Source organism: Ceratotherium simum, chromosome 9 (assembly GCF_057802395.1).
Source record: "Ceratotherium simum simum isolate JZ-2026a chromosome 9, ASM5780239v1, whole genome shotgun sequence".
NCBI lineage: Eukaryota > Metazoa > Chordata > Mammalia > Perissodactyla > Rhinocerotidae > Ceratotherium > Ceratotherium simum.
This window is the reverse complement of record NC_141908.1, coordinates 39,916,865-39,943,093: the sequence shown is the minus strand read 5'-3', so window position 1 is coordinate 39,943,093 and position 26,229 is coordinate 39,916,865. Positions and strand designations below refer to the sequence as shown.

General features: G+C 42.6%; 1 protein-coding gene across 10 annotated transcripts in view; it reads right to left on the bottom strand.

Moving 5' to 3' along the window:
* The window catches only part of TANC1 (tetratricopeptide repeat, ankyrin repeat and coiled-coil containing 1), a 230,335-nt gene that overhangs the window by 171,737 nt on the left and 32,369 nt on the right, over positions 1–26,229 (bottom strand). For 9 of the 10 annotated variants that reach the window (XM_087435249.1, XM_014785939.2, XM_014785940.2 and 6 more), the window contains exon 2: positions 3,622–3,715. The exons of the other annotated variant lie outside the window; for it this stretch is intronic. The gene's annotated coding sequence lies outside the window, so the exon portion shown is untranslated. The remainder of the gene's footprint in view (positions 1–3,621; positions 3,716–26,229) is intronic. 10 annotated transcript variants of the gene reach the window in all.

The following is a 26,229-nucleotide window of genomic DNA, read 5'->3' as shown; positions in this document are numbered from 1 at the left end:
GCAATTTCTGTGAAGTTGAAGCAATGGAAACCAGATGATAGGTCATCTGCAAGGTTCCTCCTAAGCAGTAAAATTCTTTGATTTCAAAATAGAAACTCACCATTCTCCATCAAACCCACCAAACTATTAAAACCTCAAATAACAATGGATTGCAAGATTTTCTTTCATACAATGTGAAGTTTCGGGCCAGCCCCGTGGCTTAGCAGTTAAGTGCACGCACTCCACTGCTGGCGTCCCGGGTTCGGATCCCGGGCGCGCACCAACGCACCGCTTCTTGGGCCATGCTGAGGCCGCGTCCCACGTACAGCAACTGGAAGGATGTTGCAACTATGACTTACAACTATCTACTGGGGCTTTGGGGGGGGGGGGGAAAGGAGGAGGATTGACAATAGATGTCAGCTCAGAGCCGGTCTTCCTCAGCAAAAAGAGGAGGATTAGCATGGATATTAGCTCAGGGCTGATCTTCCTCACAAAAAAAAAAAAAGGCGGGGGGGAGTTGCAAAAGAGACAGTCATGTGCCACCACATAACGTTTCAGTCAATAACAGACCACATATACAATGGTGGTCCCATAAGATTAGTACCATATAGGGCTGGCCCCATGGCTTGGCGGTTCAGTGCGCACACTCCGCTGCTGGCGGCCTGGGTTCAGATCCCGGGCACACACCGACCCACCGCTTCTACGGCCATGCTGGGGCCGCGTCCCCACATACAGCAACTAGGAGGATGTGCAGCTATGACATACAACTGTCTACTGGGGCTTTGGGGGGAAAAAAAATAAATAAATAAAATCTTAAAAACAAAAAAAAGATTAGTACCACATAGCCTAGGTGTGTAGTAGGCTGTACCATCTAGGTTTGTGTAAGTACTGTAGGGGAGGAAAAAATTTTCCTCTACCCTTCTAGGTTCATCTGGCTAGTCTAAGAATTAAATTGACATGAGACAGATTAACAGGAGAAAACAAAAGGGGAATACAAACAAAAGTTTAATAACATGTATACATGGGAGAAACTCAGGAAAATGGGGTAACTCACCAAATGGCTAAAGTCCTCACCTTAAATATCATCCTCAGGTAAAGATAAAAGAATGTCGGGGATGGGGAGGGTCAGAGACTTCAAAGGGAGGGAAGGCAATTCACAGGTAAGTGAAAAGGTGCAACCCTTTGGAAAACAAGTGTTTGGCCACACAGAAACAGAAAAACACAGTGGGGAGCCCAACAAACAGGCTTTTCTGGTTTCCTCCCTGTCTACCACCTAAATTCATGTTATGCTAAGGTGACAGATTGCTTCCTCACACAGGTTTTTTTAATCTGAATTCTTTTAGGCAGTTAAGGGGGAGGTAATGAGAAAAACTTTGAGTCTTGTTTCTTAAGAATAATCACCCTAAAATAATCCTCATGTTAAAGAGACACACTGGGGCAAATTTTGTTCTCCTTTAGTACACTCTGTGATGTTCACACAACGACGAAATAGCCTAACGATATATTTCTCAGAACATGTTCCCGTCGTTAAGCGACACATGACTTAGTTAAAAAACCACAAAACCATTTAACATGATCTTTGCTATTAAGCTCCTATCTACTTCCTGAAGTTTGTCCCAGGGAAAGAGAAAAGAAAAATTAGCTAATTCTTTGACACCCAAAAAATGGAGGAGGAAAAAAAATGTATAACTTACTAAACAAATTTATGGTCCAAAAAGTCTCTAAGGGCAATACACTTCAATTGCTATTTCAATGTTACTTTGAGAAGTGTGTTACCACAGGTTGAAAGGCTTTGGTTTCAATATGCAAATCTCTGCATACTTGGGTAAAATTCCATTTAAGCAGATTCCCACCTGGATTTCTAAATAAGCCTAAACTCTTGTTAAATTTAGTAAATTGTTCTTCAATGTCATTTTCCTCGTTCCTTGCATACTCACAACCCTAGAAAGTGTTGTCCCAGGCAATTTTAAATTAAAGCTATAAAATGGTTCTATGATGCAAATTAGGGCACAACAAGGGAATGTTTGGCTTGGCAGTATAAACTGGTTCAACTAGTTAAGAGAGTTCAAAAATAAATCCCCCAAACATCTGCTCAGGCTAAGAAAGAGTTTTTTGTTTTTAAGTCTACTCTACACACAAATATTTTTCAAGAAGTTACACACCATCACTTTTTGAGGAGCTTTAAAAAGAAATAAACATAGACAGCAAGGACTCCCTCCCCATCCCCGAAATTCTAGCTTGGCACACCTGGGGTGAGTCTCAATATCCTAATTTTAAAAGCTTCATGGGAGAATCTGATGTGCACTTCTCTGCTATGCTCCTGTGGAGAAGCATTGCCTTTGGAAGAATCCCTCAAAGCTTGGGGGGAAATGCGGCCACACTGTTCTTCATGGATGAGCAAGGCATGGCAGGAGGGGTGAGTGCAGAATATGAAATCCTGCTAGCAAGCCACGGTGGACAGACAGCAGAGTGCACCTGTACATCACATGGATGTTTCAAGAATTTGGAAGTTTGAAAGCAGCTTTAACCTTGACCTCCATCTCCTACGGAGGAGCATTTCCAACACACACAGAGAAGGGATCCAGGGTGGAGTCTTCAGCGGCCCCAGTCAACCATTCTGTCCAGGCCCTCCTGGGAATTCCTGCTCCACTGCCTCAACTGTGAGCAGCCGAGCATAAGTAAGAACAGTCCTCCCAGATGTGCTCACTTAACGATGGGACTGGCAGTGCTTCGCTCCCAGCCAATTCTCTCTCTTCTTAAGGGAAAGAAGAAATATTTGAGTCCTAACTACATGCTACACATTGGAGATAGGGAATGCAAATAAAAAGATGAATAGAACAAAAATCTTACCCTTCAGGAGCCTCCAGCCTCACCCAACCCCTTGAAGTAGGTATTTTTGTTTCACAATTTACATGTAAGACTGCAGTACAGGAAAACCATAGCACAGGAGAAGTTGAGCAACTTTCCTAAAGTTCCTAAAGCCACAACTAGAAAATCCTCCTTGAAATGTGAGGGACGGGAACGACACAACTCTGAATAAACTAACAAGACAGTCTGTAGAACAGGCAGGAGACAGAACCTGAGCCAGTTCTAACTGGCATGACCCTAAAAAAACCACCCTAGGAAAAGCAGGTAAGCAAGGCAGGTATTAAACGCTCCCTTTGTCTCCCGGTAGCTAAAGAGAGGTTTGTAATTCAACTTCACAAAGTGTTACATGGGGAATGGGGAACAGGAGAACGACAATGATAAAGAATAGACAGCCGGTCTGACATTATTAAAAATCTAAGAAGTTATCAGTTCTATGTATGCAAACTGTAAACCAAGATATTAAGCCATCCACTCAACAAATATTCAATGTTTTCAGTGGAAAAGTACTGTGCTAGACACCATTAAGAGAACAAAAAACTCTGAAATAGGCACAACTAAGTAAAATTACAAAAGTTTTGAAACAACGTACTAAAGCATCCATATTATTAATGAGTGCTTTAACATAGTAACTAAGACTAATATTTTTTAAATTATCCTTAAATTTGTTTGAATAAAAGCCTGATTTACTTTCAAAGCCCTCAGAATTTTCAGAAAGTAACTTATTTTGGAAAACTTGCTCTGTCAGGGTATGGGTTTCTCCTGGGTCTCACTCACCTCGCCTCACCCCAGACTCCACTTTTTTGCAACAGAGAAGAGCTGTCTCACTCAGGGGGCACCTTGTTCCTCCGGACAAGTCGACCACAGAAAGCTGGAAAGAGAAGTGGAAAAAAGAAAACCTGTTAGCACAGTAGTCCTATGAGACAAGAAGCACCGAGTTTTATAAAACTAGCTACGACCTCCCTAAAAATCCCAACAAAGCCATAATGGAGAGGAAAGAGACATTAGCATGTACATGCTCTTAACCCAGGAGAACTCAGCAAACCCAAGAGAACTCATTCCTTCTGACACCCTCTGTTCAAGCTGAACAGGGATATTTACTGAAAGCCCCTTATCTTGAGCACGGCTCTGGAAGGGTCCCATTTACCTCCGAGACCTCAGGTTTTCTCATTAAGTGATACAAATGGGTTTGCAGCCCAATACACAATGAAATGTTTCAAAGGTTCAAGACAAGGAGCCAAGAACCTCTCTAAAACCCTTAGGGTGCTGAAGTTCTCCAGAAAACCTCCTTCCCATACTTCCTACCTCACTCCTCACAGGTCCCAGCTCTCTACACAACTCACCCTTTCCGAGCACACTGCCCACTTTCACACTTTTGCTCTCCCTGGTCCCTCATCTTGAAACACCACTCTCCCACTCTGGAAATTAGTCGTCCTCCATGCATAGCTCAAATATTACCTGCATGCCGCGCCCCACCCCCATGGAATCTCCCCAGTCCTTCCTCTGCACTCAGAATACCCTGCTGGGACCTGTGTTCTAGCATTTGCTTCCTTCTGCCTTGACCTCCCCTCCGACAGGTTTCTCAAGTGCTGGTCTTACCTGCCATCCCTACACCACCCTCTGCTCTTATCACAAGTAGGGGCAGATGCTCAATGCATGTCTGCTGATTGAAGGATTCCAACAAGAGGTTTCCCATGACTGACTCAGAGTCTATTTCCCTGGGAAGTTTTCTTCTTACTGCTACAGTGATCCTGGAAAATGTTCTTTCTCAAGGGCGCTATCCATGCTCAAACACACTGACAACCAGGCTCTCACCCAAGTCGATCCCCTCCTCACAGCAATACTGCTGGCCTTCATTGCCAAAAAGGAGGGAGTGGTGTGTGGTCATGTTTGGGCCAACCAAACCACTGTGGCAGGGCACCGGAGTACTAATAGGTTTGTGCATGCAAAGGCTGGGTGGAGGCCTTTTCTCCCCTTTAAGTCTGTTTAATGAGGAGCTACAGAAGACATGCCCCCCATTACCCACCAGGATTTGAAAGATGAGAACGGAGCCCAGGAGCTTTTCTCTGGGAGGAAACTAGAGACCGATGCAAGGGACAGGTTCAGTCTCCCCCTACTTCAGAGAAAGCTGAGATCTCACTCAAGCAGAACACGGAGGAGAACCTACACGGACCAGGTGGTCACCTCGGGTCAAATGTTTAATGTTTCCTCAAAAAGGCCTCATCTCATATTCAGCAGCAGCCCACAAATGCTGCCAAGGCTTCCGAGCACCCCAGGTTTTTCCTTCACCAGGTTGCTGACCTCACTGGGAAGTATTTAAGCATTCACTGCAGGACAGCACCACCTGGTGAACAGTAGCTCAAATATCTGAGACATCCTCCTATTATTGGCTCATAAAAAGGATCACCTGCCTCTTTGCAGAGGGCTCTGGCAGGCAGGGAAGGCTCCATCTCGCAGCTGCTGCAAGTACTTCAGCCAAGTTCCTTTCATAAAGCGCACCTCGGCAGAAAAGGCAGGCTTCTCATTGTCCCAACCACAACCGACAGACAAGTATAAAAGTATATCCATCACAACCCACAACATGCCCACTGTCAGTCAGACCCTCTGCCCAGAGGACCCACGGACGTGCATGCACCCTTAAAATTAGATCTATAACAGGTTATGCACACACATACTTGCTCTGTAGCCTCTTCTCCACCTAGAGCGATCCATTTGTTACACTAAAGGCAGGGGGGAAAGTCCTTTCTGAGTTTAAGACTACAAAGGCACCACTATAAATTACAGAGTTACAGACGTTCCAAGGGGAGGTGGCTTCCTGTGAGAAGGACTGTCCCTACAGCCTGTTTTTGTGGTGATGAGATCACAGAGCTTAGATGCTGCATTCGGTCCTACATGGGTTTTAAGGGCCATATTCAGTAATTACAGAAAGGAAAAAGGGAGGTCAACGAGGCCAGAGGAACTGTGAGTGGTGTTTGAGAAGTGACTTATAACTACAGTTAGATTATTCACCGACTGGACTCAGGAGAGAAACTATGCCTCGAGTTTTCACGTTTTTGTCCTTCAGGATCAATTTTAAATTAACAAAAAAATGGAACTTTTTTTGTTTTGTCATTCCTCCATTCAAAGGCCTTTCAACACACAATCCAAAATGTGGGCCCAAGAAGATTTTGAAAAAGAAGCATTACACCACAAAATAGTCTCGTGTAAAATGCAAAAGACGACAAAGTACATTTGTTGAAGAATTTTTATAAAACCTAAAACAAAAGAGTTTAGAGACTAGCTGAATGATGACCTTCAATTGCCCATCACTAGCTTTTTATTTTCAGATCTAATTTCCAACTGGCTCCTTAAAAAAAAACCTTAAAATGCTTTTGAAGAGTATTATTAGCATTTACCTCTTGGTCATCACTCTCTTTCAAGGATGAACAGAGAGACTTCAAAGTTGTTTATCCAAAAGAAGTAAGTATTCATCAAAAAAATTTTTATTTTTCTCCCAAGTAGCCTCCTAAAAACCTAACACTGGGCCTCCTCAGACCACAAAACAAAGACTACTGTATGTGTTCATGGACTGAAGCATGTGACCATAGATGCCATGTGACAGCCAAATCCTCTGGGTTACAGGGTTCTGCAGGATTGAATACTGCTCCACTAGAAAGTGAGGCCCAGGGAGGTTAAACAGCGTGGTGAAGGCTACTCTGTCACAACCCACTGAATCTGTGAGTTTACAAGGAGGCTCAGGTCACATTGAACTGCGGGGACAGAGTGGAAAACAATACCACAGAAATCCTACAGCAAATAAAATAAAGCTCTTGTTTTTGTTTTGTTTCATTTTGAATGCTGGTGCTTAATAGAAAGCAGGCTTAAATAACGGAGCAAGACAGGAACAAGAATTCTGGAACTCGGTGTGCATTTGGGACTTGAGCGGCAAAAGGCATTATTTAACGATACCTATTTCCATTTCAAATCTTGCAGCTTCCATTTTCCTTGAAATGGGTGTACTGCTTGTAGTGTTACATCAATCAGCTACACTGAAGTAGTTTTCCATCCTAACCACCCATCAGAATCTCCCCGGGGGAGCTTTAAAAATTCTGACGCCCAGAAGAATTAAAATAGAATCTCTGGGGATGGGGCCCAAATGGTACTTTTTAAAGATTTTATTTATTCAGTTTTTCCCCCCAAAGCCCCAGTAGATAGTTGTACGTCATAGGTTCACATCCTTCCAGTTGCTGTACGTGGGACTCGGCCTCGCGTTGGAGGGAGAAGCGGTGCCTCGGGGCGCCCCCGGGGATCCGAACCCGGGCCGCCAGCATCAGAGCGCGCGCACTTAACCGCTAAGCCACGGGGCCGGCCCAAATGGTACTTTTTAAAGTTGACCAGCTGATCCTCATGCATAGCCAGACAGGAACCACTACCCCCAACCTATTTCCAGGGTGTTTTCTTTTGTCTTCTCAAGTGGGGGAGGGGAGGCAGGAAATATTTAGGCTTAAAAAAAGAGGTGGGAGGAGAAACACAAATGGACCAGGGAGAGAGCTGGAGGAACATGAAGTGAATAACAACTTGCAGGTGATGATCACTAGTGTGGATACAAGGTGTGGCCTGGAGGTACAGGCTCCCCGAGGGAGAAGACAAGAGTGGAGACAGACTGGGTCGTTCCCTAAGTAAGCCCTAGAAGGCACCTGCCGTCAAGTTGGCAAGAGTTAACAATTCAAAGCTCATCTGTAAAGAACATCCTTATATTAAGTGTTTACTATGTGAGAAGTGACATAATATGATGGTTTTCATATGTGAAGAAACTACTAAACTGTGGTGACCACTATGATTTCTCCTGGTTCCTCTAATAACAGTACTAACAGGGTTTTATTTTGTTTTTTACTGATGATCCATATTTTCTTGCTCACCAAATCTGACAAAGCACACTCATTATAGGACAACTGCCCAGAGTTACAGTGCCCAAAGAACAGAGCTTTCCTTGGTATAAAACTAGCTGGCTCACACGAGGTATGAACCCGAACTTGATCTCAATTAGCATCATGATGTTCTCAGATGTAACAGCGACTGGGTAAGAAAGAGACCCTGGGTACCTGGTGAAGTGTGAGGACCGCAGGAACACTGTCTCCAGCTGAGGAGCTGGTTCTGTTCTCACTTCCATATTCCTTAATTCTTAGGGCTACCTGATCTCTGCCTGTCCTTCTGTAATAGTGACAAAACTCAGGCTCTCCAGCTTGGATGCCTCCTTCTCAATTTCTCTCACGGAGGAATTAATCAGCTTTGTCTTAGTCATGCTTTACCAATGTTTCCCAGAGTGTGTCCCGCAGGCCATTTGTACCAGAATGACCCAGATCATGCCTGGACACCACCCCAGACTACATAAGAAGGGAATCATAATATCTGCAGTAGAGCCTGTCTGCACTGTAATCAACCACACAGACACAACAGTCTGTGAACCAGTCACAAACCCTCACCAATGCCTCCACTGAAACAGATTTATCAGATGTGCTAAATCTCTCCATAGCCTCTGCCACTTCCTAACTGGGGTTTCATCAACTCACCCTCCTCCTTGGTCTCCCAGTGCACCTCCTCTCTGCAATGCATGCTGCACAGCCACTTACTCAAATACCACCTTGGATCCCAGCACTGTCGGCTCAAAGTTCCTGACTCAAGTCACTCCTCTCTGAACTCACACCTGATGTAAAACTTCTCTACCACTTTCAGTTGAGGGCTTCAGGTCTGTTAGTTCTCTCTCCCAGCTAAACATTAAGCTTCTTGAAGGCAAGGTCTGCCTCATCACTCTATCTTCCACAGGCTCAGTACATCTTACGTTTCAAGAATAGTGGTTGACCAAGCCTTTGCCTCAGCCCAGGGTTTTTCTTCATTCACCTTCTTCTCATTTTCCCTGAGAAAACTGTGATTCTCTCCTTTCCATAACAAAACTGATTCAGGCAAGGGTGGGAGAAAAGATTTACATACTAGTGGGGAAAAGGGTTGGAAAGACAGAAGTCATAAGCTAGCAACCTCAACTATCCAGCAAACAGCCAGAAACCAAGACTTATGTAGTCTTTGCAGCTGCCAAAATCTGCGACTAAATTCACGCACAATTCAGATAAAAACTTCCAAACCTTTTCCCACTTCTATCCAACATGTCTTTCCCAGGCTCTCCCCCAGAGCTATTTTACTCTCCTTTTAGATACAACTCAAACAGGAGGGAAATATTTGGTTTCCCAGGTCACCGTAAATGAAGAGGGTGGAGGGCGGCTGCTAGATCAAGGCACAATGACAGCCCTGAGAAGCTATGACAGACAGGAGACCATTTATAAAATCCCAAACAGTAGATTACAGCCTGTTAGAGTTTAAATAGCCTTTCAATCCCCGAAAGTGTCCAAGGAACCAAAACAAAGCATTTCAAAACAGCACAATTAGTGGCTCTGAAAGATGACCCCGGGCAGTAAGAAAAGGTTATTTCACTTTCAGTGGGTCTCCAGCCACTACATCCAGGAGAGATGGCCAACCTCAGTCCCTAAGACCTAAGTGTTCTCAAAGATAGGAATGGGCACTGTATCCGACGGCAATGCACTGTCTCTATGTGGTCTCCATACCACTCAACACCGGGACACACTTTCAAACCCTCAGCATTGCCTTTCTGATCGGGAACCTTCCGTCTGGCTACTCCCATACTCACCCCACACACATCACTTCTCATCTACCTTTTCTTGTGGTATTTTGAATAAAGCTCCTCACCAGATTATAAACTTCCTTGAGCAGAGGGACTGCACCTTTGTAGGGACACCATGCTCCCACCTCCACATGTGCAGCTGATGCCTGCTGGCCCTTTGCCAGCTCAATCTGTCTAGAAGTCTTAGGCCAGATGATCTTAAGGAAGGAGGCATTTAAATGAGAGTGTTTTAAAATAGCCCAAGCATTTCTATAGTCTTTAAAGGTATTGATTTTCCTGCTTTCTTATGGAGTTAAAAAAAAAAAATAGGTTTATAATTTTTATTTATTTATTTTTTCCCCCAAAGCCCCAGTAGATAGTTGTATATCATAGCTGCACATCCTTCTAGTTTCTGTATGTGGGACACGGCCTCAGCATGGCCAGAGAAGCGGTGCGTCAGTGCGCACCCGGGATCCGAACCCGGGCTGCCAACAGCGGAGCACACACACTTAACCGCTAAGCCACGGGGCCGGCCCAGAAAAATAGGTTTAAATGTTAGGATTCTGTGATCAATGGGACAAACTTGGGCTTATCTTGGAATCTAATCTGCATGGGACATAGAGCCAAGGAATAAATTCAGCACCACTGCATGTGCCTATCTGAACCACAAATGGTAGGTTTTTCCTTCATCTAAAGCAACCTAACCTCAAATAGCTTCAATCACTCATCTACTCAGATCTGATTACTAACTTCATATTTTTATGTCTTAATAAATAATAGCATTCAAAAGTACTGATTTGCTTCGGGTTTAGTAAAGAGAGTTTTTCATTAATTTAACTGGTAATTCTATAAGGTTATGATTTACACTTGATTCAAGAAATTTTTTATCTCAACTGAGTTAAAAACTAAATCTATTTCCAGATTCATAAAATTTGTAGTTCTCAGTCTTGTTTCAAGCTCACTGTTGAATATGCAACTTATACTCTTAAGACCATTCATATATAAACGGGCTACAATGACCTACCAGGGAACTGAAAACCTCTCTCTTTAGGTTGAGGCCTCCAGGCCTGGCCTGCTGTTTTCAGCTTCTATAGCCCTTCCTTCCCCACAGCTGAAGCCTCTTGACCCTTGCCCCTAGCCTCCCCTTGCTGGCTCAATCCAGCAGAAATTTCTAGAATAGAAATTTAAACAGCTCGAGCCAAGTTGCTCTTGCTGCTTAACCGGCCCTGACCCTGTGTCTAATAACAAGGCTTCTTTCTCCTGCATTCCACAGGCCTAACTCACCCTGTAGCTCAGTTCTGATAACTGAGCCTGAGCCCCTCTCTCGATAACCTGCAAGTCCCTGGAGGGGGAGGCACTCTTTGCTCTTGGCAGTCCTCCAGGGGACTGAGGTCTACTCTGAACCCACAGGGCCGCAGCTAGTCAGGGAACAGGGGTGCCCATGTCAGGCTACTCTGATGCCCTAGGCCGCTCCAGACGCCATTTGCCAGGCCACTAGCACTGAAGACCCCTGTTCTTTCCTCCTGGCACACTGGACTTCCTCCCAGCTGCAAACGCCAGGTCTGCTGCCCCCACCACATGACCCCCACCCCTGGGCGGGGAGTTCCAGCCCACTGGACCTCACTAGGAAATGACTCAGTTCACAAAAAGCTGAGGGTCCTCTGCCCAGAACATAAATAAGTCACAAGATCTGGATCTTAACCTATCAGAAATTAAAACCTCAGGGCCAGCCCCGTGGCTTAGGGGTTAAGTGCACACGCTCTGCTGCTGGCAGCCAGGGTTCGGATCCCGGGCACCGACACACCGCTTCTCCGGCCATGCTGAGGCCGCGTCCCACATACAGCAACTAGAAGGATGTGCAGCTATGACATACAACTATCTACTGGGGTTTTGGGGGGGAAAAAATAAGTTAATAAAATTAAAAAAAAAAAGAAATTAAAACCTCAGCAACAAAACATCAACAAAGCAAGAGAAAATAGGATATATCTTTTCCCGGAGAATTCAACACACCCATGTTGACCGTGGGTACGCTGAAGTCATGGTATCCTCGTTTACTAGTTCTAACGTGAAACCTGAGGAAAATCAGAGAAAAGCCTGGGAATGTGTCTTCCCTGAGTGGAGGGGAGTCAGAGGGCTTCTTCTTTTTTTTTTTTTGTGAGGAAGATCAGCCCTAAGCTAACATCCGTGCTAATCCTCCTCTTTTTGCTGAGGAAGACCGGCTCTGAGCTAACATCTATTGCCAATCCTCCTCCTTTTTTTCCCCCAAAGCCCCAGTAGATAGTTGTATGTCATAGTTGCACATCCTTCTAGTTGCTGTATGTGGGATGCGGCCTCAGCATGGCCGGAGAAGCGGTGTGTCGGTGCGCGCCCGGGATCCGAACCCGGGCCACCAGTAGTGGAGCGTGCGCACTTAACCGCTAAGCCACAGGGCCGGCCCAGAGGGCTTCTTATAAACCATTTCACAGCTAACACTAATGGTTACTGAAATCACAAATAAGAAAATGACTAGATATTTCTTCTCCCCTAGAAAATCAAGTCATCTTCTAAAACCCTATTAATGAAGCAAAATTTATATGTATATCTTTATTACTATACTTAAAAAAACATTAAAATCAGACATTAAAAACTCTAGCTCACTAAACTGTCTTCCACTTCAAAATAACATAAAAAACAGCAACCTTGGGGCCGGCTCTGTGGCGTAGGGGTTAAGTGCGTGCGCTCTGCTGCTGGCAGCCTGGGTTCGGATCCCGGGTACACACCAAGGCACCCCTTGTCAGGCCATGCTGTGGCGGCATCCCATATAAGTGGAGGAAGATGGGCACAGATGTTAGCCCAGGGCCAGTTTTCCTCAGCAAAAAGAGGAGGATTGGCATGGATGTTAGCTCAGGGCTGATCTTCTTCACCGGAAAAAAAAAAAAACAGCAACCTTCATTTTCTGGCCAAAGCTTATTTTTGCAATACCTATCATTTTCTACAGAATTCTAGCTTTTTCTGCTTTCTACCACTATTTTGTAGAAAGACTTTCCCCTTTGGCTTTATATCTTTTGGTTTATATCTTTGGTTGGAATCCCGAAAATTCCAACCTTGCAATTTTTTCAGTCCTGGGAAAGAATAAGACACAGTCATTTAAAAACCAGAAGCAGTGTCAACACTTTCTCAGTGACACAGCTGCTGTGAGTGACCAGTGAATTAAAATTTGGTTTTTTTGTTTTTGTTTCTTTGGGAAAATGATGGCTTCTCTCCAAAATAATTCTCAAAGTTATTGAACACACTGTCAAAAACAGTAAGGCATTAGTAAAGCAAGAAGTACTAACTACCTATGATAAAGCACAGCGAATATACCGGCTGCCCAATGAGTCTAGACAGGCGAGGACCCACTATATACCATGCATTACGTGGAGCATGAGTTCTATATTACAAACCTAAAAAAAAAAAAGGCATATGATCCAGCAATCCCACTTCTAGGTATTTAGCCAAAGAACTGAAAGAGATATTTGCACTTCTATGTTCACTGCAGCCTTATTCATATAGCTAAGATGTAGAAGCAACCTAAATGTCCTTTGACAGATGAATGGATAAAGAAAATGGGTACATACATACAATGGAATATTACTCAGCCTTAAAAAGGAAGGAAATCCTGTCCCATGCTACAACATGGATGAAACTTGAGGACATTATGCTAAGTGAAATAAGCCAGTCACAGAAGGCCAAATACTACATGATTCCAACACATGAGATATCTAAAGTAGTCAAACTCACAGAAGCAGAAAGTAGAATGGTGGCTGCCAGGGGCTGAGGGGAGGGGGAAATGGGGAGATATTGTTTAATGGGTATAAAGTTTCAGTCACGCAAGATAAAAAAAATTCTGGAGATCCGCTGTACTGCATTGTGCTTATAGTCAACAGTACTGTAGTGTACACTTAAAATTTGTTAAGGAGGTAGATCTCATGTTACATGTGTGTGTGTTTACCACAATAAAAAAATGTGGAAACAGGTGCAGCAATTCAGATTATGCTGGCTTCAAAGCTCCTATCCCTTCTACTGCTTCATATTGCCTGCATGCAAGACAAGTGTAAACAATATAGATTAATATATAACTCAGGGCTAAAGTGCAGGGTAGGAGGAACGGAGAGGGAACAGGGAGCCAAAGAAGGCTGAAGCACTTGAAGAAAGCATCAAAAAGGAGGGCAATTTACGCCAACCCTTGAAGGATCAAGCTGAGCCTGTGGAGACTAAAACAAGCCTGGCATCTGAGCACTGATACTGAGCTGGTCCAAGCCAAGAAGGCATGCAAGGAAAGAGGGTGCAAGGCTGCAGGGGTAGTAGTATGTAGAATGAACTCCACACTTGCAACTCTTGAACTAAACACTGAGAGCTAAGCACTGAAGCAAAACAAAGCAACTGGTCAGAGTACCTTAAGCCATTTATAATCTAGCCCTCTTGAGTTTGAATATTTTCCAAATCCCAGACAAGGCCTCGCTATACGACAAATAAGTAATATAAAAAGTTATAGGGCCAGCCCCGTGGCTTAGCGGTTAAGTGAGCGCGCTCTGCTACTGGCGGCCCGGGTTCAAACCCCGGGCACGCACCGACGCACTGCTTCTCCGGCCATGCTGAGGCCGCGTCCCACATACAGCAACTAGAAGGATGTGCAACTATGACATACAACTATCTACTGGGGCTTTGGGGGGAAAAAAAAAAGGAGGAGGATTGGCAATAGATGTTAGCTCAGAGCTGGTCTTCCTCAGCAAAAAGAGGAGGATTAGCATGGATGTTAGCTCAGGGCCGATCTTCCTCACCAAAAAAAAAAAAAAAAAAAGTATAAAGCACAGCCCTCCCTCAGGATCAGTCTGAGTTAAAACGATCAGAAATAAGACCAGATAAATTGTATAACATTTCCAAAGAAAGGAATAAAAGTATAGTATTAGAGTAAGGTCCCATTTATCCAACATCCCTGAAAAATTAGGTATGCTAAATAAATGAATCTTGTAGGTAATGAAACCACTCCTTTTAAGTATAAAAGCTGTGTGAACTGGGGCCATCTGCATATGGACTGGTATAGGACGGGTATTAGGGAATTATCCTTACTTTATTGTGTGATAACGGAAGGGGGGGGGATCTTTTCTTATCAGTAAGAGATGCATACTGAACTCTTTACAAGTCAAATTACATAATGTTTGGAATTTGCTTTAAAATGCTCTAACCACATAAAAAAAACAATGCAGGGTAATTAAACAAGATTGGCAAAATGTTAATATTGGTGATGGTGGTTGATCAGTATATAGAGGTTCACTATAGGCCTCACTACTTGTATGTTTTTGGTAATTTCTATAATGACTTTTAAAAGCCCCAGGTTACCCATTTGGAGTAAAATTGTCTCTAACATTTAATCCCCAGATTTCAGGTACCTTATTAGCATACAAAGATCTCTCCCTACCTGGAATGTCCTTTTACCCGACCTGGACAACTCCTATTCACTCCCCAAGACCCTGCCACCTTCCATTCACTCCAGAGTAGAGGTCTCAATTTCCCCTGTGCTCCTACTATATCCCATTCATCGCTACTATGTACCCCTTATTACACTGTCTTGTATTTGCATATGAAACCATCTGCCCTCCTAGACTGTGAGTAAGTAAGGGACCCTAACTTTTTTTTCATCATATGCCCAGGGCCTGGTACATAGCATGCACCTGATAAATACTGGAGGATTTAACAAGACCTAGCCTGGAGTTGTCACAAAAACCTAGTTAGTTCCTGCCAAGGGACCTTAGGAAGGCCCGTCAGGCTGCACAGCACGTGTTCTTCCCAAGCTAATGTCCTTACACAGTCAAGCATGCAGACTTCTACAGCCGGCCTCCACTTCTAATTTCCAGATTCTGTCATTTCTTATGGATAGAACCCCTGAACACACATCAACGTTCACAATTCAAATGGCCTTCAGACAAAGAAGACAAGACCCTGGGCACAAACTCAGGAGAAAGGTGCATATAACACATATGAACTATCTATTCTGGACTGCTCAGAGGGCTTTTCTGCTTAATTCCAAAATTGCAACTGTATTCAGGATAACAAGATTGTCAGGCGATACGCAATTGTACTTGTGCAATACCTACATCTCCTGCCTGAGTAACAGACCACTAAGAGCACCAGCTGAGAAAGGGTGGTATTCTAGCCACTCTCCTGACAAGTGGTGTCACCTCAAGGGAGTCATGTCACTTCCCCTCCATTCCTTTCAAGTCTTTACTGATCAAAGTAGGAATACCTCCAAAGGCTGTTGTGAGCAGTAAAATAATGTATTTCCAAGATTTTAAAACCTATTTTTAAGCAGCAGAACTCTTTTCTTGTACAATTGGGCCAGCCCCATGGAGTAGTGGTTAAGTTCGTGTGCTCCACTTTGGCAGCCCAGGGTTCACGGGTGTGCATCCCAGGTGCAGACCTACACACTGCTTATCAAGCCATGCTGTGAAGGCGTCCCACATACAAAGTAGAGGAAGATTGGCAACAAATCTTAGCTCAGAGCCAATCTTCCTCACAAAAATAAAAAAATTTGAAATTATGAAAAAAGATATTGATCTATTAATTTCTCTAGGAAAATTTTTCAGTTGTTTTAAGGTTTAATAAGTGCCCTCCTCAAATTCTGACTTACAGCCTGTATCGCATACTCTAACCATTAATTATATGAACTCTGTATTGTTTATCTTTCTCTTACATGTGGACAATATGGTAAAGTAGAAAAGACAGGAACTCTGAAGTCACAGTAATCTGGATTCTTGTGCTGGCTTGTCAATATTTTTCAGGTACTTTTTTTTTTAACTTTAGAGCAACCTTCTTTGGGTATGTGTGGGAGACATTAAATTTGAAAAAACACAAGTTCAGCAATCCCTTCAGTTTTAATTCCAGTTGTATTCTGTTCAATTTAAATAAAATTAAATTTACTATTTTATTTTAAATGTCTGCAGTACACTTCTGAACAGTAAAATTACTTTTCTGGGTTTTTTTAAAAAATTGTACCAGAGGCTGGCCTGGTGGCACAATGGTTAAGTTCACTTGCTCCACCTCGGCGGCCTGCAGTCGTTGGTTTGGGTCCTCATCTCGGACCTAGGCACCACTGTGGCAGCGGCCCACATACAAAATAGAAGAAGACTGGCACAGATGTTAGCTCAGGGCCAATCTTCCTGACCAAAGAACAACAGCAACAAAATTGTACCGGAAGCATAGATTACTTTTGTTATTGGAAAAATAACTTTTTTAAAAAGAAAAGCCTTAATGACTTTCAGTTGAATGAGAAAAGGGTCCAAACCCTACCCTCCAGCTTCAAACAGGGATTTAAAAACTACTGATATCTACCGAAGTGTGGGCAAAGGGTCAAATATTAGATGAATGTGATGATTACTATATAATTCATATGCAAATTACCTGTTTTAAGTTAAACATTCTCCTTACATTCTGAATTTTAGTATTATCTGTAAGATAATCAGATCTTTTAGTTTAGGGTCCTGTGCTAATGAGGTAAGGACTTAGGTCTCTTAGCCTCCAGTAACTCCAGACTCCAGGCATCTCTCAAAGGCACAATAGATGATCCAAAACCACACCTGTACCAGCAAACCATTTCAAATACCCTAGTAATGACCCATAGCTCTGAAGCTGTTATAGGAGTGATAACACATTATTACACTTTAACTTAAGAAGCTCTGCTTCCCCACAGAGGATGGAAAGATAAAAGTAGAAGCACTATGGTGTCTAGAAAAAGACTACTGGACGGGAGGCCAGAAAAAAAGGAAACACTGGCTACACCACACAACACATGTGTGTAGCCAAGAGGGTTATGTCTATACCACTCAACAGACGTGTGTGTCCAAAGGGTTCCGGCCGCACCATATAAGAGATGTGCGAGCTTGGACTAGTCTCTTAAATTCGTTGGCCCCACCCAGCTTCATATGCAAAGTCAGCAAATTGGATTAGAAGTGTTCAAACTCTTCCAATTCTAAAATTCAATCTAAATCCACAAATTTGTAATTGATCGACTCTGAATTAAAAGAAATAAGGCGTGTAAAATCCTTAACACAGTGGTGGCATGCGGTAAGCATGTCATAAATGCTAGCAACTGTTACTAAAATAAGGCGGTTCAGGTGTGTGTGCGCGTTATAGCGAGCTACCCAGCATATATTTGAATTTCTTTGGCAGAACTCTCTGAAGGAGGGAAAAAAACACTTTGATGTCTCATTTTAATCAGCATTGTTAAACCAAAGGAGCCCAAAATGAAACAATAAATTATGAAGCTCTGCATGAAAGGGTATGAGCCTCTCTAAATCGACTGGCTTTATTTTGTTTTAAATTAGACTTTCGGTGAACTCTTGGCAGCACGCGGGAAGAAATCATGAGGGCTGTAAAGACTCACTCGCTCAGCTCACATTTACTGAAAATTGCTGTATGAAAGTTGGAGTTAAGGAAGCAAAGATCAGCAAGACCTGGCCTCCTGGTCCAAACAGTGGCAAGTGACCAATGTCCCAGGGGTAAAAACTGTTGAGGGGCCTAGATAATAAAAAAGTTATCCTGAAACCTTCAGAGCAAAGGTCTCAAACTAGTGGGCCACAGATATTCTGCCTGACCCACGTGCTTTGTTTTTGTTTTTAATTGAGTTAGGTTGCCAACACTTAGAAATCAAGCGGTGATACATATACAAGCAGTCCTAGCTTCTCTCGGAAATTTGAAAGTGCCAGCAGTATTGAGCCCACATTTCCGCTCAGCAATGACCTACGGTAGCTGAACAGCACCTCCACCTCCACTACTGCCTTAATGAACCCCAACACTGGGGCTGATGGTCAGCTCCCATTTACCATCAGCTCACTCCCTCGCAGGCTCAGGATTCTGATTTCCTTTGCCCACTCCACCTGCGCACAATCAAGCTTCTTAGCAGCCAGGGCTCTGGAGCAGAAACTACTTAGCTGAAATCTTCTCTCTGCCACATACCAGGCATGTTATTTTAGGCAAGTCAGTCATCTCTCAGTTTCCCATCTGCAAAACTGGAGTATTAATAGTATTTACCCCCTAGGACTGGTGTGAGGGGAAATTACCTGCAAAGTGCTTAGAGCTGTGCCTGATATGTAGCAACTGCTCTATAAATATTACATGTTACTACTTTCTGGCCCCTGAAGGCAAAAACATTTCGAACTTCTGTCCTAGAGCTTTGCTATTCTAAAGTTATCTACTAAATTATTTTATGATCAAGAAGAAAATGGCATATGGTAAAAAAGCTGTTCAGATACAACTTAAGCACTACTAGACCCACCAGACACAAGGGACAAATATTATATGATTTCACTTATATGAGGCACGCAGAAGAGGCAAAGTCATAAGTGACAGAAAGTAGAATAGAGGTTACAGGGGCAGGGGGAGAGAGGAATGGGGAGTTAGTGTTTAATGGATACAGAGTTTCTCCTGGGGATGATGAAAAAGTTCTGGAGACGATGGTGGTGATGACTGAGCAACAATCTAAATGTACATAATGCCATTAAACTATACACTTAAAAATGATTAACATGTAAATTTTATATTTTAGCAACATTTTTTAAAAAATGAATTACTAGAGCCAACATCCTTTGCTATTTGCTGAAATTAAGCTGTTAATGATCCCAAAGACCCCAAAGGCACTATAAGTTCATGTTCTCAAAAGCCAAATACTGCATTTCCCATAATAGTTGAGGAAGAAGAGTATTAACTATTTTAACAGCTGTGCAGCACAACAGTGGGCTTTCTTAATCCGGAGGCCTCGTGGGAATGCATCTGTAGCAAATATAGCATGAGGCCAGTGGGATAAACTTTTAATACCTGTCTACAGCAGTCCGGCTGTTCCTCCTTCATTATGAAATGCTCCACACAGACACCTCATTCTCTCTTTTCTCTCAACAAATATACAAAATGGGAGGCTTCCTGCCAAGCACCATGTAACTGGCTGCCTTTGAACTGCGGGATGCTGGGCAACAACGACAGGAGGTTTTGAGCTCCATGCCTGCTCTACAATAGCATTCAAAACGCACACACCCCCCCAAGAGTCCTGCCAGGCTATAAATCAACACGCACAAGAGAATATCCCAAACTGTTTCAATCGGGTCTTATTTTTAAATTTCTACATGCTGCCACTTTCTATGGCATCCGTGCTTCATTTAAAAAAAAAAAAAGGTATGTAAAATATAAGCAAATTTAAAACTGCTTTGAAAACTGTATTTAACCTGAGAAGCATACACATACACACAGAGAAGGTATACCAGTAGTTATTTGCAGTCTTCCAACTCAGAACCACTGCAAATATTTATTTCCTAACATTTACAGGGCCATCCCCTACAAGTTTACGATCTTAAGTCAGACAAACTGCACCTAGCTCTAAGAAGAAACCGCACTACACTTGGAAATTTCTTAAATAAACAGATGCCTTTTTGGCACAAATGTTGTTTGGCAGGAAAGATCCCTTTAAATATTATTGAAGGGGCCAGCCCTGTGGTGCAAGTGGTTAAGTGCAAAAGCGGTCAAGTGTGAGAGCGCTCCGCCTTGGCGGCCCGGGGTTCGCAGGTTTGGATCCCGGGCGCGCACCGACCTACCGCTTGTCAAAGCCATGCTGTGGCGGCCTCTCATATAAAGTGGAGGAAGACGGGGAACGGATGTTAGCTCAGGGCCAACGTTCCTTAGCAATAAAAGAGGAGGACTGGCATCAGATGTTAGCTCAGGGCTGATGTTCCTCACACACACACACAAAAACAAAACAAAACAAAAGCTTGAAATATTGAAAATTCACAGTGATGGGATATACTATATTTTATCCTTTAATTATTACATTCTTAGTACCAATCCAAACTTGAGGTGCAAGAACTACCTGGTACCTTGAGTTCTACTGCTGCCTGACAGTTAAGAGACCAATTATCCAGGTGGCTGTGTGTCCTATACATAAACCCTTAAACACTGATGATCATCTTCCCCTGCTAGGACATAAAAAGTATTCCAAAAAGACTAAAAGGGAAAAGATCATAGGCAAAGTGCACAGTTTACATCTCTTTAAAACCGATGACTATATCAAATGACATGTATTTTTATACTCCAGGGATCAAAGGGGGAGAAGATAAATGTTTTTAAAATTCACTAAAAAACAGCCTCACGCAAAACTAAGAAATAGGTTCAATCTAAGAAATGGCTTCAATCTATAAACCAGCATGGCAGGAACTGTGAGGAGAGGAGCCGGTCTTTCTGTGAGTAGCAAGTTTGGCCTTCCCTGTCCAAGCTGCATATAAACCAAACAACAAATGTTTACTAATCAGGGCTGGGAAAGGTGTTGAATTAGGAGACAGAGAGAGAGTGTGACCCCAGACCTGTTGCTGTTATGGACTGAATTGTGTCCTCCTCAAAGTTCATGTCGAAGTCCTAACTCGCAGAACCTCAGACTGTGACCTTATTTGGAGATAGAGTCTTTATACAGAAGTAATCAAGTTAAAATGAGATCATTAGGGTGGGCCCTAATACAAAATGACAGTGTCCTTACAAAGAGGGAAACCTGGACACAGAGAAAGACATACATAGATGGAAGATGATGGGAAAAGACACAAGGAGAAGCCAGTCATCTACAAGCCAAGCAGGGAAGCCTGGAACACATCCTTCCCTCACAGGCCTCAGAAGGAACCAACCCTGCTGACACCTTGACCTTGGACTTCCAGCCTCCAGAATTCCGAGACAATAAATTTCTGTTATTTACGCCACCTAGTTTGTGGTCCTTTGTTACAGCAATCCTAACAGACTAACACAGCTGTTTACCAATCATGTGACCTCAGACTCGACACAACCCAGTCCTCAGAGGCCTTTCTATCAAGTGGACATAAGACAACGCCCATGCAAGTTACCAAATGCTATCTAGTAGCTGGTCAGCACCATGCCAGGCACAGTGGGTTACAGAAGAAATCTAAAACTCTCTCTACCTGCTCCTGCAAAGATCTTACCACCTATCTGGCAGAGGGAATGCATAATGCATTGCAAATTGACCACAGTGCTATAAATCAGGGCCAAGAATGTATTTTACAAAAATCAAATTCTTTACTTATCAGCCAACAACCAGAAAAGCAGAGCCAATTTTTAAGATAGCACTCTTTCCCAGGACAAATGGCAAGTATATCATAAATACTCTCATGTTCTGTGAAGTTTGGGTACATCAGGATGTGTTAGCCTCTGTCTCACTCCTCTGGGACACATTTTACTGCAGGAATATGACGTAACTGCCCTGCTTTGTCCACCAAACAGAATACAATATGCCTTCAATATGTCAGCCTGTTTCATCTCCCTAAATACATAACTGATTTTCAACATTTTATGCTCCAGTTCCTGCCCAAAAGCAGACTGGGACAAGTTCATATTTCAAATGCTGCTTCCTTTAAAGTATAAAAGGAGTGATCAGAACAATTAACCAATTGTCTTCAGTTTTTCTTGGAGAAGACATTTGTGTACCACCTTCTCCAGTTTCTCTGTCACTCACATATACTCCTCATGTATCAGAAAGGATACAGAACTTACATAACCTGGCTAAAAAACAGAGCCACATATACAATGAGAAACAACCAACAAGAAGAGAGGAAGGAATTTCTTTATTTAGAACACTGAAAGAGTAGCTACTTACATTCACAATAGAAACAGAATTAGGACCAATGTCAAACAAAAATTAAAAGCTTAAACTTCCCTTTAAAAAAAAAAAGTAGAGCTATATATTTAGGTCATTTTATTTTTAACCACAGCCTTCTAAATGACCTGAATATCCCAACATCCACTCTAAATGACAAGTTTTGTAATTCCTATGAATAATTTAGTTGGGGAGATTTGTTTTACTTGTTGAATAAAAATGTTACTTTAGAAAATGACAAGCCAGTTGCCCACAATAATTTTGAGTCTAAATATCTTCCATTACTCCCAGGAAAAAATAGCATGTGAGGGGAAAGAACAACTTTAAAATTAGGTCTCTTGCACAGCAGAGCCTTCAACAGCCATACAGAAAGGGGCAGTTTTTGTTCACCCGAAATTTTCAACCTATTCACCACCTCCCCAAAAACTAGAAGTACCAAGGTATTTTAAAGTCCAAAAGCATGTGTTTGAATGCAGTTTCTGAAAGACATTGCTATTAGCACAGTCACAATGACATTCTTAGAACATCGTGTGAATGATACATGCCAGAATATTTTACTTTGACCTCTACTAAAATGGAAACAGCAGCAGCGTCAGCCTGAACGACAATATGTTTAGGGGTTTTTTGTTTTGCTTTGTTTTTAAATCCAACTTCACTTTTACAAAAGCCACTACCTCAAGTAGAAGTAAACAATTTATCCAGAATGTTGCTGCCCTTGGGAAACAGAACAGCATTTAAAATGGGGGGGGGGGGGGGGGGGGCGGCGGGCGCGCGCACGCACGCGCCAAGGAAGAGATCTGCCCGGTTCTTGTTTCCTTTTATGCAAGACAGCAGGCCTGTACCAGCTGGGCCTTGCTCCTGGCCCCTCACTCAACCCTTCCTAGAAGCCTAGTGACTTATCTAATCCTTGAAGCTTGGGAACAGCAACTGCGGATGGAAACGCAGCCCCATCCGCTGCTTCTTGGGTGCCAAGCTACCCTCTAGACGCACACATTCAAGTCCTCAACATTCTAGCTACACGGGAGCAGGCCTCTGTGTGGGAAGCCTTGATGGTCCAGCACCGCCTGTAGGCAGCCAGGCTAGCCCGACTATCGTGAAATTCAGTATTAGTAAGCTAATTGATACATATTTAAGTCATATTCTCCAATATTAGTTCTATTAATAAAAAATGTGCAATTTGAAGTCCTGATATCCTCTTTCTCCTTGTCTCTATCAGAACTGGTTCAGAACTCAGACTTGATAGGAAAAACTGGGGTGTCATTTAATTGCCCCTCCCTCAAATCCTAACAATCCAAAAAATGAGTTTTTCCTCTTCGAGGGGTAGAATGAGATTTTGCTATCTTTAAAAAGTTTATTTTACTTCTAAGTAAACCGTGAGAAAATAGAACAATTCTAATACCCACTGATTTTTTTTCATTTCATTCAAAACTTATGAAAAACCACTGTTACTATTATCATGACCATTTCTCATTGTATTCTAGCTCAGCCATTTATTAGTGGTAGCTGAGTGAACTTGTCCATGCTACTCATCCTCATTTGTAAAATGGGAATAGTGATATCCCTACCTCAAGGGTATGATTTAGAGAGTGAATGAAATAATGAGGATTAAAGGAACTATTGTATATAAAGTACCTGGAACATACATGGTAGGTAGTGTTAAATAAATATCACCTCCCACCCACATCTATTCAAAATGGACACACTCATTAGAACCAGAAGGGGCTTTAGAAGATTATTCAAATAAACCTTTCTTTTATTTTTAGATGAGGAAATTGAGACCCAATGGGAACAAGTGATCCTCCGAAGGTCACCCAGAGAAAATTTTTAAAAGCTCTCATTCAGGGCCGGCCCCACGGCTTAGCGGTTAAGTGCGCGCGCTCCGCTGCTGGCGGCCCCGGTTCGGATCCCGGGCGCACACCGACGCACCGCTTGTCCGGCCATGCTGAGGCCGCATCCCACATACAGCAACTAGAAGGATGTACAGCTATGACACAAAACTATCTACTGGGGCTTTGCAGGAAAAAAATAAAATAAATAATATTTTTTAAAAAAAAAAAAAGCTCTCACTCACTTCTATAAACACACAGTTCTGAATGTTGCTTCCTTCCCACATCCTTGAAACAGGATTTGGCAGATTATAATCTGTATACTACAGCCATGTGTTAGTATTACATCTTTCTTTACTGTACAAACAATAGTGAGGAAGACTCACAGAGTTTAGGGCACGCCTGCCATAGGCCAGGCCCTCCACCGGATGCTCCCACGGCTTCTCCTTCGAAGGGTGAGGAAGGGCATGGTTGCATTCCCCTCATGAGTAATGTTTCTGGAATCAGCATAACTCTTCCTTGCTTTACTCTTTCAGTGAGGTCACTTTTCTCAAGGACTCTCAGCAACCCCAAATCCTTATTTTATCAGTTTCTAATTCTATCCCTGTCACTTCTAAGTATTTGCCAACTATCACAGTTTCTCAAACTCCCCACCTAAGCCAAAAACACATCAACTAGTTATTTATGAGTGACTAAGCCTTTTTTATGTAAAATTAAGGGCAGGAATATTTACTACTAGTGTTCTCCGAATGATATTTTCACTATCATTTAAGAAAACTTCTCCAGAGCTAAATGTTGCCGGAGATTAGGTCCTTCTCTCTATTCCCTCTTTCAGAGAAGATCCTAAGGGAATGGAAGGTACCCACCAATGGTCCATATTTGCTACTTCCTCTGGTTCCTTAATATCTGGCCCAGCCAGTTCCAGAGGAGGCTTTTTTCTCTCTTGTTGGGAAATGCTGCTGCTGAAAATATTCCAATAGTACTTAAGTATTTTATTTGTGAATAATCAATAAAATGCTATCACTGTTGAAATGCTGTCAAATTCCACTTTCCATTTGGTGCTAAGTACATAGTTTTGCACATTCTCAAATGAAAATGAAGCTTTGGGGAATCTATCATTTATTTCTCCAGTCTGCTTTTAGTTCTTCAAGAAACAATCATTTGAATTCTAAATCCGCCTGAAATTCCCAACTTATCACAGTAGTTAAACCCAGCCCCAGAGATCAATAAAAAACTGTAGATTATCAGTCTACTCCAACCATTACCCCAATAAATTCATATTCGTTTACCACCTGTTGGTCTGAGGTGGTTACCAATGTTACCGGGTTGATGAATTCTACCTTGGAATGCTACTACAGGACTCTCCTCAGGTGAGCAAGCAATAGTTTGTTAACTTGATAGTCTCCCTTCACGTAATCTTTTAAATCCAGAAACAGCTCAAGTAATTAACAATCTTAGAAAATGTTAATCTGTGGGGAAACTAAGACAGATTTACCAGCAAATATTCCACAATAATGACAATAAGTGCCCCACTCTAGGCTCTGATCCTGCCTTTCCAGAGACTTCAGCAGCTTTCACCCCGGTCTCTCCTGACAGCTGAGATCAGAGTCGCCTCCTCACTACCCTCTATCCACTCATACCTCCTGCCAAAGTTAAGTCCAGTAATTTCATCTTATGTCCACTTTTTCACTTCTAGATGATTAACTTGACTTCTTTACCACTCCATTCAGCCCCAGTTGAATGGAGTGGTATATTCAAATAATTGAAATACCTTTCTAATTTAAAAGCCATTTTCCATACCTTGTGTATGAACTACGTTTTTTCCTCTATTCCAGCGCGTCCAGCATAATCAGTTATAAGGAAGTGATTTGACCATTCTAACAGGGACACTTCAATCCTTAGGACTTTGGATTTGTGACCACCTCACCAACATGTTCAAGCAGATGGCCAGGGAGAGCTTTCTGGTTTACTCCCCAAAACATCCTACACTCAATCTGCCTGACAGTTTACCTCTCTGTCAATTTCTCATCCCAACACTCCAAAACGTAGCAAATCCTCCTTCAAAAAATGCTATGTGCTTTCTCTTCTAGATTACTTTCAGTCTTTCTAAAAACCAGATCAAAAGTGGAGGGTGCAAAGTGATCTCCTGTGATACAGAAAGAAAATATTAGATTGTCTAATCATGTTTACTTGTCTTATTCTTTTATTTCTATTTTTGTGTATTTTATAATGATTATAATTCATAAATATACAAACATTGC